Source organism: Vitis vinifera, chromosome 14, assembly GCF_030704535.1.
Source record: "Vitis vinifera cultivar Pinot Noir 40024 chromosome 14, ASM3070453v1".
Classification (NCBI taxonomy): domain Eukaryota; kingdom Viridiplantae; phylum Streptophyta; class Magnoliopsida; order Vitales; family Vitaceae; genus Vitis; species Vitis vinifera.
In genome coordinates this window covers 14,830,349-14,843,850 of record NC_081818.1, presented here as the reverse complement: position 1 = coordinate 14,843,850, position 13,502 = coordinate 14,830,349, and the positions used below count along the sequence as shown (strand labels likewise).

At 36.3% G+C, this 13,502-nt stretch overlaps 1 long non-coding RNA gene across 3 annotated transcripts; it reads left to right on the top strand.

Moving 5' to 3' along the window:
* The first annotated feature begins 6,971 nt into the window (after positions 1-6,971).
* LOC104881537 (uncharacterized) lies at positions 6,972-13,201 on the top strand. Of its 3 annotated transcripts, none has more exons than XR_009467624.1 (3): positions 6,977-8,662; positions 9,884-11,631; positions 12,919-13,201. It is a non-coding gene; the product is annotated as an uncharacterized LOC104881537 (long non-coding RNA). The 3 variants fall into 3 exon arrangements; XR_009467625.1 differs by having other exon boundaries at positions 6,978-7,110; XR_787531.3 differs by having other exon boundaries at positions 6,972-11,631.
* Positions 13,202-13,502: the final 301 nt, after the last annotated feature.

Genomic DNA, 13,502 nt, shown 5'->3' with positions numbered 1-13,502 from the left:
TCCGCCTATTCACCCTTGTAACGAGCATTGAGGTCGGTGACTCCCAACCAATTAAGGCTTAGGGCACCAGGTTTTAAAGATTTTCACCATATACCCCTCAGACCTTACTCAGGTTTCAAGGCAAGCAAACATTCTTCTTTCTTTCTTTCTTTTTTCTTCAAAGACTCATTGGCCTTTTATAAGGTGTCCCAACACTATTAAATGAGGTCAAAGGTACCAAGTCTAAATTTTCCTAAGCCAAGAGGGAAATAGTTTTTCATCTTATAATCGAAACCTATTGTGCACAATGTGTGGATAGCTTAAAGTGGAAGAACTAAGCTTGAATTCAATAGAAGTTCAACAATTCACCAACTTTAGTAAGCATAATACAAACTCTAAGTCAAGTAAAAAGCAAAAATTCAATTTCTCTCATTTTAATTTGAGAATTTTTCCTTAATAACCATGGAGAGTAAAATAAAAACTTTATAAAAATTTTAAAATTAAACAAAAAGCAACTAAATTATCAAAATAACTTAGCATTAAAAACAAAAACTTTCTTCCTCAACTCTCCTCCCAACCAAGCTAAACATTGTCCTCAATGTGGCATGAGCGATTGAGATTATAGGGAGGAAGTGGTGGCTCCTGAATGATATGAAGTTCGAGTATTGATTGGAGAAACCACATGTTTCAAAAACAATAAAAGATATGAGTAGAGGAAATAAAATAAAATAATGCTAAGAGTGATCAAAAAGTGATAGATTTGTATTACTTCATTTCATGAAAGTACAATGTAAAAGAGAACAAGTAATACAACTAATCCCAATATATAATATCAAAAGCATGGGATTACAAGTGCTACTATAGTAAGGAAAACATAAGGGAAATACATAAAAGAAATATATAAAGGAAACTATGGAAATTATCAGATAGTGGTTGGAGGATGATGTGGAGATGTTAGCTCGGATGTCTGTGCCTCTCCTGTAGTGAGCTGCTCAGAGGGCAAAGTCTGCTCTACGAAAGGAGGGGCCTGAGATGGCTCTGATGGGATATGAATGGCATGCTCAAGAGCTGATATAATACCCAAATGGTGCTGAATCTGCCTCAAGATGGCAGTATGCTGGGCCTGAGTGGCGATAATCTGCTTCTAATGAGCACGAAGAGCAGTCATCTGCTAAGTGAGGATGCTCTGAGAAGTGGCCAATTATTAGAAAGTGTAGCATAGGCCTCTATACTCGATAATGGGTATAGCAATCCTAGGCTCAGATGAAGGAGATGACTCTGATGTAGCTAGAATAACAGGGGGAGTCCGTGGTGTAGCAGGAGGAGCAGAGGGTGCAACCTCAGGTATAGGCTCTGCAGGGGCTGCATGGGCTAGTGGTGTAATGTCAACTGGTATCTCTACCGGCTATGGCTCCTCTGGCTGCTCTAGATGTGGAATCTCTGGATGCTCTGGTCCAGCTAGGGCTCCCTGGTCTACACCATAGGCTGTCATACTCGTCCATTTGTCGAGAGTGAATATCTCTCGACAAATACGTCTACGCTCCAGCTGAGAGTCTGATAGGTATCCCAAGTGCTCCAAAATCTGGCATAACAATCTGGGGAAGAGAAGTGGAATAGCATCCGCTCGGAGTAGCTTCTTCCTATGGACCTTCTTTTCAAAGTACAGAAGAGCAGCCATAATGAGATGATGAGGGCCAAAGAAGAATCCCTCAGATATCCTAAACAATGCCTCCAACAAAACTCCTCTCCTTTGCACCCAATGCTGAAGTGGAAAGATGTTATGGCGCAAGAGTGCATCAATGAAGAACATGCTGGGAGGGAGCTCCTTCCTCAAGATATACTAGCACGAGGATACCCCTCTGGACAGAATGTGAACTATGTCGCTCCGTGCAGGATGAGTCCAGACTCGAAAATCCTCTGGACGTGTTGGCTCATAGGGGATACAGAGTGCCTCTGCTATGTGTCTTGCTCCCAGAATACCATGGCGTCCGTCTATGGTGAAGTGGATGACTGTAGGATCCCGGACCTGGTATGTGGTCATGGACTGATAAAAGTCCAATGCTGGGCGGGGATAGAAAAAATCCCTAGGAGTCGGCAAGTGCTCCATATGGTACCTCTGTAGCATATGGAAAGAATCCCTGAGCTTAGGTTGAAGTCTGAAAGTAGCTGTATTGAAACAGAGCTCAGAGTGGAATGGTCTTGCCCTGCAGTCCAAATTACCCTCAATGGGTTGCTGAGTGACCATTAGGCGCCAGATAACCACCTCAGGAGTCATGCCTGAGGGAATTTGAGACTCTTTGGCTGGTGGCTGAGATGGTTGTTGTGCTTTGACAGGTAGTCGAGATGACTGAGGCTCGGATTCAAGCACTGAAGATGGCTCTATTAAGTCAATTGGCTCTGATACCTTGGCTTTATTCTTTGGAGGACCGCTACCAGAATTTTTGGCTTTCGAAGAGCTCGCCCCGGCCATGGTGAGTGACCTTCTTGTCTGATAGTGCCTGGACGGAGGACTCATGGGTGCGTCCTCAACCAGAGGTGGGACGACCCGTGGTCGTGGAGGCTCGGACATGGCAGCTTGGATAGGGCTCTCTCTTGGGATTCTCAGGCGAGTTGATGGGGACGAGGACTTAGCTCCTCTAGTTTTGGCCATGGCTGTCTCAGAGAAGATGGTCAGAGGTGCGCGCGGCTTGGCTCAGGCAGAGGGGGCAGACGGAAGGTTGCTTTGGCTTGGCTCCTCTTTGGCACCTATTTGAAGTTCAAATGATCAGTTAAAAAACGAAATGAGGAAATGAGAAATAGGATGCCAAGGGGTCGATTTCGCAGCGGAGAGGCATTTTTGCAGCCATTTTGCAGCCCATTTCGCAGCTGCGAAATGAGGGTGGAGGGTTGTGAAATGGCACTCGTGTGCCAAGGGGTGGTTTCGCAGCTGCGAAACCACCTGCGAAATGGGGGTGCGGCTATGAAAATGGGAATTTTTAGGCGTTGAGGATTTCGCAAGCATTTCGCAGCTGTGAAATGAGAAGGGGGAAGGGGGGGTCTGCGAAATGGCACTTGTGTGTCATGGGATCGTTTCGTAGCTGTGAAAATTTTCGTAGAGGGGGGCATGGGGCTACGAAATCATTTCGCAGCCAATGGGCAATTTCGCAGCGGCTACTTAGAGACTGCGAAATTATTTCGCAGCCAAGGATCATTTTCGCAGGGGCCCTTTTTAGGCTACGAAATTTCGCAGACCATGGATTTTCCTTGCTTTTGAGCTTCTCTTGATTCACAGAGACCTTTCTTCAATTTCTTTGCAATTCCTCCTAAATTAGATCATTCAAAAAGATTAAGTTAGATATAAATTACACAATTTAAGACCAAAATTAAAATCAAAATAATCACAAAAGCTTTTAAATTAACAAAATTAAACAAAAATATGGACTTTGGTGAAACCAAGTCCATCTAACCCTTTTCTGATTAGGCTTTCTGTGGCTCAAGGAGATTGATTTCCTCCTTTTCTTGCTTGAATGGCTCAATGAACGGCTTGAGACGATGGCCATTGACTTTAAAAGTGTTTGTGCTGTTGGAATTCAGTAATTCCACCACTCCATTGAGATGCACTTGGTGAATAATGAAAGGGCCTATCCACCTTGACTTGAGCTTCCCAGGAAAGATATGGAGCCTTGAATCATAAAGTAAGACTCTTTGTCCTTTTCGGAATTCTTTGTTGGAGATTAATTGATCATGCCACCTCTTCATCCTCTGTTTTGCAACTTTGGAATTGATGTAACCATCATTTCTTAATTCCTCCATCTCATTAAGGTCTAAGCACCTCTTTTGCCCCGGCTCTAATCAAGTCCATGTTTAACTTCTTGATTGCCCACCAAGCCTTATATTCAACTTCAACTGGGAGATGGCATGCTTTGCCATAGACTAGGCGATAGGGAGACATGCCAAGAATAGTCTTGTAAGCTGCTCTATATGCCCATAGTGAATCATGAAGCTTAATAGACCAATCTCTTCTGCTCGTGATCACTACCTTCATCAATATGTTCTTGATTCCCCTGTTTGCTAGCTCAACTTGCCCGGAAGTTTGAGGGTGATAAGGTGTAGCTACCTTATGTTTCACTCCATACTTGGCTAATAGGGTTTCAATAGGTCTGTTGCAAAAATGAGTTCCTCCATCACTGATTATGGCCTTGGGCACCCTAAATCTTGAGAAGATGTTCTCTTTAAGAAACTTGAGAACCACCCTGTGATCATTGTGTTTACAGGGGATTGCCTCAACCCATTTAGAAACATAGTCCACCCCCACCAAGATATAAGAGTTACCAAAAGACATTGGGAAAGGTCTCATGAAGTCAATACCCCAAACATCAAAAAGATCAACTATTAGAATGGGGTTCATAGGCATTTGATTTCTTCTTGTAAGCTTCTCGAGCCTTTGGCATCTATCACAGCTCCTACACATGATGTGAGCATCTTTGAAGAGTGATGGCCAAGTAAACCCTGATTGCAACACCTTCATGGTTGTTTTCTGAGAGGCAAAGTGGCCTCCACATTCATTCTCATGGCAATGGCTGAGGATTCCTTGTTGCTCTTCTTCAGGGACACACTTCCTTATTATCTGATCTGCACAATACTTGAAAAGAAAAGGCTCTTCCCAATAATAAGCATGAATCTTTGCAAAGAAGTGTTTCATGTCTTGTGCTTTCCACTCACTTGGAACTTCACCAAGAACCAAATAGTTAGCAATATGAGCATACCAAGGAGTTTTCTCTAGCAACATAAGTGATTCCTCAGGAAAGTCATCATTAATAGGTAAGACATGGGAATTGTGTGCTATAGCCAACCTTGAAAGGTGGTCAGCTACCACATTCTCCACTCCTTTCTTGTCTCTGATTTGGAGATCGAACTCTTGTAATAAAAGAATCCATCTAATCAACCTTGCTTTTGCATCTTGCTTTGTCAACAAATACTTCAAGGCTGAATGGTTAGTGAAAACAATGATGAAAGACCCTACTAGATAAGTACGAAACTTGTCTAAGGCAAACACCACAGCTAGCAATTCTTTCTCTATAGTTGTGTAGTTCCTTTGAGCTTCGTTCAATGTCTTGCTTGCATAGTAGATCACATAGGGCTTTCCATATTCTCTTTGGCCAAGCACAGCTCCTATAGCAAAGTCACTGGCATCACACATTACTTCAAAGGGTAGTTGCCAGTTAGGAGCCCTCACTATTGGAGCAGTTGTCAAAAATTACTTCAATTGATCAAAATTTCTTTGACATCTTTCATCCCATATTAACTTAGCATCCTTAGCCAAGAGTTCACAAAGAGGCTTTGAAAGCTTAGAAAAGTCTTTTATAAACCTCCTATAGAACCCTGCATGGCCAAGGAATTGCCTTACTCATTTTACAATTGTTGGGGATGGCAATTTGACATTAAGTTCCACCTTTGCTTTATCAATTTCAATGCCTTTCTCGGAGATGATATGGCCAAGGACAATTCCTTGATGTACCATAAAATGGCATTTCTCCCAATTGAGCACCAAGTCCTTTTCAATGCATCTGTTAAGAACCGCTTCCAAGTTGACTAAGCATTCTTCAAATGTACCTCCATATATGGTTATATCATCCATGAAAACCTCCATAATTCACTCTACCATATCACTGAAGATACTTAGCATACATCTTTGGAATGTTGCAGGTGCATTGCATAAACCAAAAAGCATTCTTTTCACTACAAGAAAAAAGGTCATTGTTGACATATATTATCTTGACTTAAGGTGATATGTGTCAATATTGCCTATTTAAATGAACAACTATGACATATACAACTTGTTTAAACCAATAATGACATATATAAAATTTTGTTGAATTCTTTGATGACTTATATAATAGAATCTTGACAGATAATTTATAAGTCAATGTATAGTTAGTATGTTCATATGTCAAGGTACTTATATAATGTGGCTAGCTTGACATAAAATCAAAAGTCAAGGTATGATTTTAAACATATATGCCATTTTAATTCTAGTAAAATGATCTTAAATGACCTATGGATTATAAGTCAAGATATCATGTTATAATTACCTGTCAAAGTTCCTTGTGGTATTTACAAAGAACACTCCTCATTTTCTCAAAACCTAATATTCATTTTGAGAGCTTAGGGTTTGAAACTTTTTGCTCTAAACCAAGGATGAAAATATCGGTAATTATGAATATATTGGTACTTTGATTTTACATATATATTAGAAATATCGAAAAAATACCGATGGATATTTTTTCACAAATATCGGTGGAGCGAAATTATTTAAAATTTATAGGAATGCTTGGAAAAACTCCAAAAAATGATAAAATAAGTAAGAATTCATATTTTAAAGTTATTTTGTAAATATAATTGACATAAATATGATAAAAAAATAAAAACATCGATAAATAGAGATATATCGATAGATTTGATATTTGAATTTTAAGAATAATAAATATGAATTTTGGAAGTGTATAAAGTTAGAATTGAGTTAAGAAATATTTGATTTTATTGAATAAAAATAATTTATACATAAATATAATACATATGATATAGTCTTATTATCAAAATGAAGATTGATGTGGTTCCATTATATTTCTAGATGAAGGGAGCCCATCTTGTTGAAAACAATATTTATTCAAAAAAATTTAAAATATTTTTATTAAACACATTTTATTACATTTTAAATGAAAAATTAAATTAATTTATATAAAATAATTTATTTGAGATTTAATTTCTAAAATTTTATTAAAATATGTGGTAACAACCTTTTCTATTAATATTAATTTATTTAAATAATTAAAATTATTAATAATTTATTTTATCAAATTAATTTTAATTCATAAAATATCGTTCATAAAAACTGAAATTTCAATCCATGAAGTGATATAATCAAAATAAAGAAGTAATTAATAATTATTTATATAGAGAGAGGAAAATTGTTCACATGATTTGGCTTTTTATATATATATATATATTTTTAATCTCTACTAAATCTAAAGAGCAAAAGGGTCACCCGCTTCTCTCATTTGGGGCCTCGGGCATCAAGAAGCCCTTTTTTGAAGTTGCCCTCCAGACGAGAGAATCCGCCCTATTTTTCTCTATGATTCTCAATCCTCGCAGGTACTAATCTAGTCATGTTATTTTTTTTTTTTTTTTTTTTTTTTTTTTTGCAATCCTCGTTTGATTCCCAAGAAAATCCATCCCCCATTCGATTTCCGAGAAAATTCATTCTCGTTTGATTTATGAGAAAATCCATGCAAAACCCCTAAGGAAACCAAAAAGATTGCTTTTTTTTTTGCTTCCTATGTTTTCTCTTTGCAAAACCCCCGTTTGATTCCTAGGAAAATCCATCCCCCATTCGATTTCCAGGAAAATTCATTCTCGTTTGATTTCCGAGAAAATCCATGCAAAACCCCCAAGGAAAACCAAATAAATTGTTTTTTTCTTCTTCCTATGTTTTCTCTTTGAAAAACCCTCATTTGATTCCCAAGAAAATCCATCCCCCATTCGATTTTCGGGAAAATTCAACCTTGTTTGATTTTCGAGAAAATCCATGCAAAACCCCCAAAGAAAACCAAAAAAATTGCTTTTTTTTTTTTACTCCCTGTGTTTTCTGGATCTGTCCTAGGGGTTTCTTTGCTTTTGTGCCATTGGATTTAAAATTCACGAACCCTAAATCCACGATTTTTGAGCTAGGCTGAAAAACACAACCTTTGCTTGCAAATCATGATCAGATAACCAAATAGCATCTTATGTTTTTTAAAAAAAAAAAAAAAATTGGACAGATTTTGTATCCTGTGTGCGAGCTAGACTAGTAGGAAATATCGGGAAATTTCTCGAAAAATAGGTAAAAATACCGATAAATACATGCTTGTTGGGTTTCAAATCAAATGGGTTCTTCTTCCATAGGCACTTAATTTTGTGGCTTTGAATGGGTCTTTGCCTCTTTCAATCAATTAAATAAAGGTGTGGAAATGGTAATATTTCATTTTTTATATTTGTTCTTGTTAGTTAAATTCTAATAATCTATTTTCCTCTTTTGGTAATGTAGAACATCATTGAATCAAAGGTCAAAGGTCTAGGTGTAATCTGGATAGTAGTTTCTTTCCTTTTCTTGGTTTATGTTTGGGTTTTTCTTTTTCTTGGTTTATCTTTAGTTTACAAGAAACAGGAGTGAAGTAAAGTAGGTTCTTGATTTTTGTTTGGTACTTTGGTTTCTCATTTTCAAACGTACGTTTTTATCTTTCCTCTTCTGCTTTGTTTGGTTTCCAAGAAAGTGATCTAGGTTTAATATGCACTGTGTTTTCTTTCTTTTTCTCAGTGTCTGTTTGGTTTTCATGAAGCAGGAATGAAGTACAGTGTGTTCTTGATTTCTGATTGGTTTCCAAGAAAGTGAAGGAAAATGATATGGCTTGTTATCATTTTTTTTTCTTCATGCCAGAATGATTAATAAAAATGATATATAGAAGGGTTTCACAACTAAGCTCCTTGTTTATTTTGGTTGGTGTCTTCTGAAAATTATCTAAAATTGTCTCCAAAACAGCTGAGGTGGAAGGCATGGTTGTGATTGCCTTCATAAATGTTTGACTCATGAAGATTTCAGTCATATCCTTATGCAGTATGTTGCTAAATTTATGACTGGAGTATGCATAAAGCCCTTGCATTGATTTTGGTAAATCATAGAGATACTTGTGATATTTCTTTGTCCTTATGTTGTAGTGAATTTTTTATTCATATGGATGGCACAATACACTCTATAAACTAATCATTCATTAGGTCAACTGTTGTATATAGTCTTTTGTCTTTGTTTTGATTTTGAGAATCATATTATGTTGATCCACAAGCAGCAGAGAAAAGTCTAGGTTGTCTTCCAACCCATGCATGTTGTAGGCTTATAGAATATAGTCTATGTTTTCATGTTGGCATATCGACTTGCTCACTCGCATAACAAAGTTGTTGCCACCATATTTATTTATTAATTTACCCATCAGATCCTATGTTATGGAGAACTTTCTGGTTGTTCCAATGATGTTTTTTTCCCTTTATCATCAAGTGTGCTTGACTATGAACAAATGTAAAGTTATTCAAGACTGTTGTAGAAATTTGATCATAGAAATATGTTGGTGTAGGCTAAGAATAGCCTTCAACTTTGATAGGTTTAGAAATCATTTACCTGGATAGCCACATAACTCATAAGCATCTTGTCAGGGCTCTCTTTGCTGAAATGAGCAGGTTGAGAGGGGAAAAAAGGTATATTATTGTCATAGTACTGATGCAGAACTTAAAATATCTTTAGCGTCCCTTACCCCCGGTTGCATCATACAACATTCAATGGTTCAAAGGCCAGATGGAAAATTTAATTGTTCTTGTTGCCTACATGTTTGTCTTCACAAATCACGAATGACTTCATTAGCTAGGCATATATATGAGCTGACATGACTGTGCACATGGCATATGTTGGAAAATACATGTCCATATGTTTTCATAGTGTTAGGATAAACATATACCAAACAAACAATTTTGTAAATGAAATATCATTTTATTTATTTTAATTATTGTCTATAGATGTGATTTCAATATACTCGGTGATTCTTATTTTCAGTCTTTTCTTTGGTGTCAAATTAAGCTGGAGTTCCCCACTCCAACTTGTCTTAGCATTCAATGTAGGCATGCAATCATGTTTAAAATAGGTTCCAAGTGTCATTTTATCATTGCATTTATTTTCAAAACAAGCTTAAATGAAATATCATTGTATTTGATGTTACGGCGAAGTCTAGGCTACGAATATTAACCAACCCTGTAGGGAACTGAATGTGAAATTGCATGTCTATATATGATGATATTAAATCATTGTTTTGAGGCTTTCATTCTAATTTATGTGGATGCAATTCAGGTTTAGGGGAGATGAGGCCTGAACAACTTTGGGAAACCACAGTGGATCCTGATCAGGGAAGACTGCTAAAGCAATTTGTTGTCAAGGAGCTATAAAAGGAAGTGTTGTCTTCTCATTTCTTAAGGGTGCTTAGGTAAAATAAAAACATTTGGCTTTTTATGTTGTTCTTATCTATTCTCATATATAGTTTAAAGAAAATATCATTGTATTTTTTTATCTAGAATTATATGATATTACTGCCAAGTCCAGGCGACCAATTAACTAACCCTGCAGGGAACTGAATGTGAAATGACTAGTCCATATTTTTATTATCATATTCTGGGAAGCAACGTTGTATGTTAATACTTCATGACTATGTTGAGCAACTATTTCAGACACGTGAACATTGCAGCTTTAGGTTGAATATTTTTGTTTTCAAATTTAAGGAAAAATAGGTTTTGTACTCCCACTAAATTAATTCCTAAAAGAAATGTCCAAATGCATGGGATCCTTGAGATACATATATAATTACCCTTTCCAAGTTGTGCAAGTGGGCTATGATGAGAGAGAAAACATGAGGATTTCACTAGAAGGAGGGCATGAGAGTGGGCTTTTAAGGAGGATTCATGTGAGCATCAGAACCTGGAGAACACCTGAGCTTATTGTGCACATGGTGGGGATTGTTGTGAGCATCGGATTTTTCTAGAATGGAGGTTGTTTGGTGCTCAGTTTGTGGAAAAAAAAAAAAAGGTGGCAGAATGTTCTAGAGTCACATGGATTTTTCTAGAATTGTTGTGCACACGGTGGACAAAATCAAAATTTGTAAAGTGGAGAGCATCAAAACCTGGAGAACACCTGAGCTGATTGTGCACACGGTGGGGATTGTTGTGAGCATCTGATTTTTCTAGAATGGAGGCTGTTTGGTGCTCAGTTTGTGGAAAAAATGAAGGTGGCAGAATGTTCTAAAGTCACATGGATTTAGTGCATGGTTTTGGCTTGGAGGGAATAGGATGAGAAGGTTTTAGAGAGGTGACTATTAGTGGACAGATTTGAATTTTGGAGGGAATGAAAGTGATCAGAATTTTTAAAGGGAAGTCTCTAGAACTTTGGGGAGGACTGAATACAGTTGGGGAGGAAAAATAGGGAGAAGTGAATTTTTCTTCAAGGGAGAATATCACACGGCATAATTCTTTAGTGGACAAAGCGTGAAACTGAATTCAGTCTTGAAGAAAGGAGAGATGGAGCTAAGTGAAAAGAGATTATGGGAGAATTCAGGGCATAGATCAGCTTGGAAAATTGAGAGAACAACCAGAAATTTGGGAAGAAAAGTTGAACACAGAATGGTTGTTAATGGTTGAGAGCATGAGATTCGTGGGGTTGCAAGCTGATTGTGTGTGACTATTAATGGTGGAGAGGTAAGTTGATAGTGCATGGCTATGAGACGAAACTCAACAAGCACATGATCACACCATCAGATTTTGAGACCACTAGATTCCTAGCACAAGCACTCATTAGATTGCTGAATTTTGAGAATTTGCATAAGCTTGTGAAGAACAACACCACCAGCTGAATTTTGGAGAACACACACTAGCCAAACTAATGAAGAAGGCACACATAGTTGCATAGAGAAGGAGACCACCAGGTTGCTTATTGAAGCAACACGCATCAGCCATTGAAATACCATCAACATGCATCAGCCATTGAAGACACCATTAGCATGCATCGGGTTTTAAAGAGATACATCACTAAACTTTGAAGAGGATTTTGAGGTAAGTTGTTGGACCTTTTTTTTTTTATATATAGTTTGTGGTTTCATCTTTTTCTTCATAGTCTTTTGCATCTTTTGAATATGAGATTTTACCATGATTAGGTGTGGATATTGGAGGCCACATAGATTGTTGAATCTGATTGAGATATGCTTCCCTTTTTAATTATGAATTCATGTTGAAAATTGGATCATGATGTGTTCTCTTTTTAGTTGTGATTTCATGTAGAAATTTGTTAGTGATTCTCCCTATCTTTGGTTGTGAATTCATTAGCATTGTTAGCAATTTAGTTTCTATTAATCTTTGTTAGAATCTCAAATCGTTTTTCTTAAAATCTTCTCATGTTCATCACCTAATTCAAGCCTTTGGAGACCACATGAATTAAGGCTTTGTGTGAAATTGATTTTTTTATTTTGTTTTCTTTGCTTTGATATCATTTTGGTTGTTTGGTTTTATGATGATCAACTTGTTCACTTGCAGCCATGATGCCACTATGAACATGCCCACATCAACCACATTTTCACTCTCATCACACACAACTCAACATGCTTCACTCACTTTCAACACACACCACTTTATTGTCCTCAAATTCCAAGCTCCAAATGTGGAAAGACAAGTTCTTGAAGGTTCCTCGGATTTTATAAGGATAAGTTCTTTTTGTATAGAAAAATAATTGAAAAAAAAAACCTTAAATGAGCAGTTTTAGATGAAACCAAGTATAGTTTGCATTTACATAAATTTGGAGTTGTTTTAGTTCTTGCTAAATTTGTTCATTTATTGTTCCTATCCTCATTCAATATGATGTCATTTTTATTTTTTTCATGTACCTTTTTGTAGAGCTTGGTAAACTATAGCTGGTTGTGTTGTCATTTTTTTCTTGGTCTTTCTAAGCAACCAAATACAACATTTGCTATCTTTGACTTGTATAGTTTGATGGAAACCTTGGACATTTCAGGGAAAGTGTTAGTTTAAAAAATCATAATAATGATCTAAATAGTTAAATATCTTGGTTGAGGTTGGATCAAAACAATAACTTCATTAGGTTAAAATGATTTTTGTTTTAGGTTTTGCTCCTAGGTTTAGCCTCCACATGTTTTTGCTATATCAATATTTTAATATTTGAGAGTTGGTTTGTTTACCTGTGTTATTAAGAAATAATCTATTATTGTCTAATAAAGGTGTAGTGGCTAGCTTGCTATTAAAATTATTCATAAAGCTTGATATTTGATTGCTCCTCATTATACATTTTTCTTTTTAATTTGTTAATATGCTCTATATTTTTTGCTACAGATTCGAAGTTTGGGTGTTGGAAATTTAAGGCTTTCCTATAAAGTAATGCTTCAAGATGGAGGCAAGAGACTTGGTTGTAGATATATACATGAGCAACTTAATTTAAGTTTATGTATATTGCCTTATAGTTTGTTTTTAATTTCATTGTATATTATGAGTTTCTTCTATATAGAGAAATTGGGGACAACTTTAAACAAGTTCATTGATTTGTGCTTTAATTAATAATCAAATGTATATTAAATATGTTTTGATTATATGTAAAATCATGATTATTTGATTGTCATTATCATTCTTAAATAATATCAAATTGATTATACATGGAAACAGGTACAATTTTTCATATTAAAAAATAATTTTAAAATTTTTCAAGGGGAACCTTGACAGTTGTACTTATTCCCTACATTGACATACATTATACTCAAATTTGAGATATATGGGAGCAATCATGACACAACTGGTACCTATCCTTAACATATATGGTGCCCACCAAGACATGTGATACCAAACATTGACATATATAAGTCAATTATGATATATATAAAATCTAACCTTGACATATGTATCTAAAAGCCTTGATATATGTG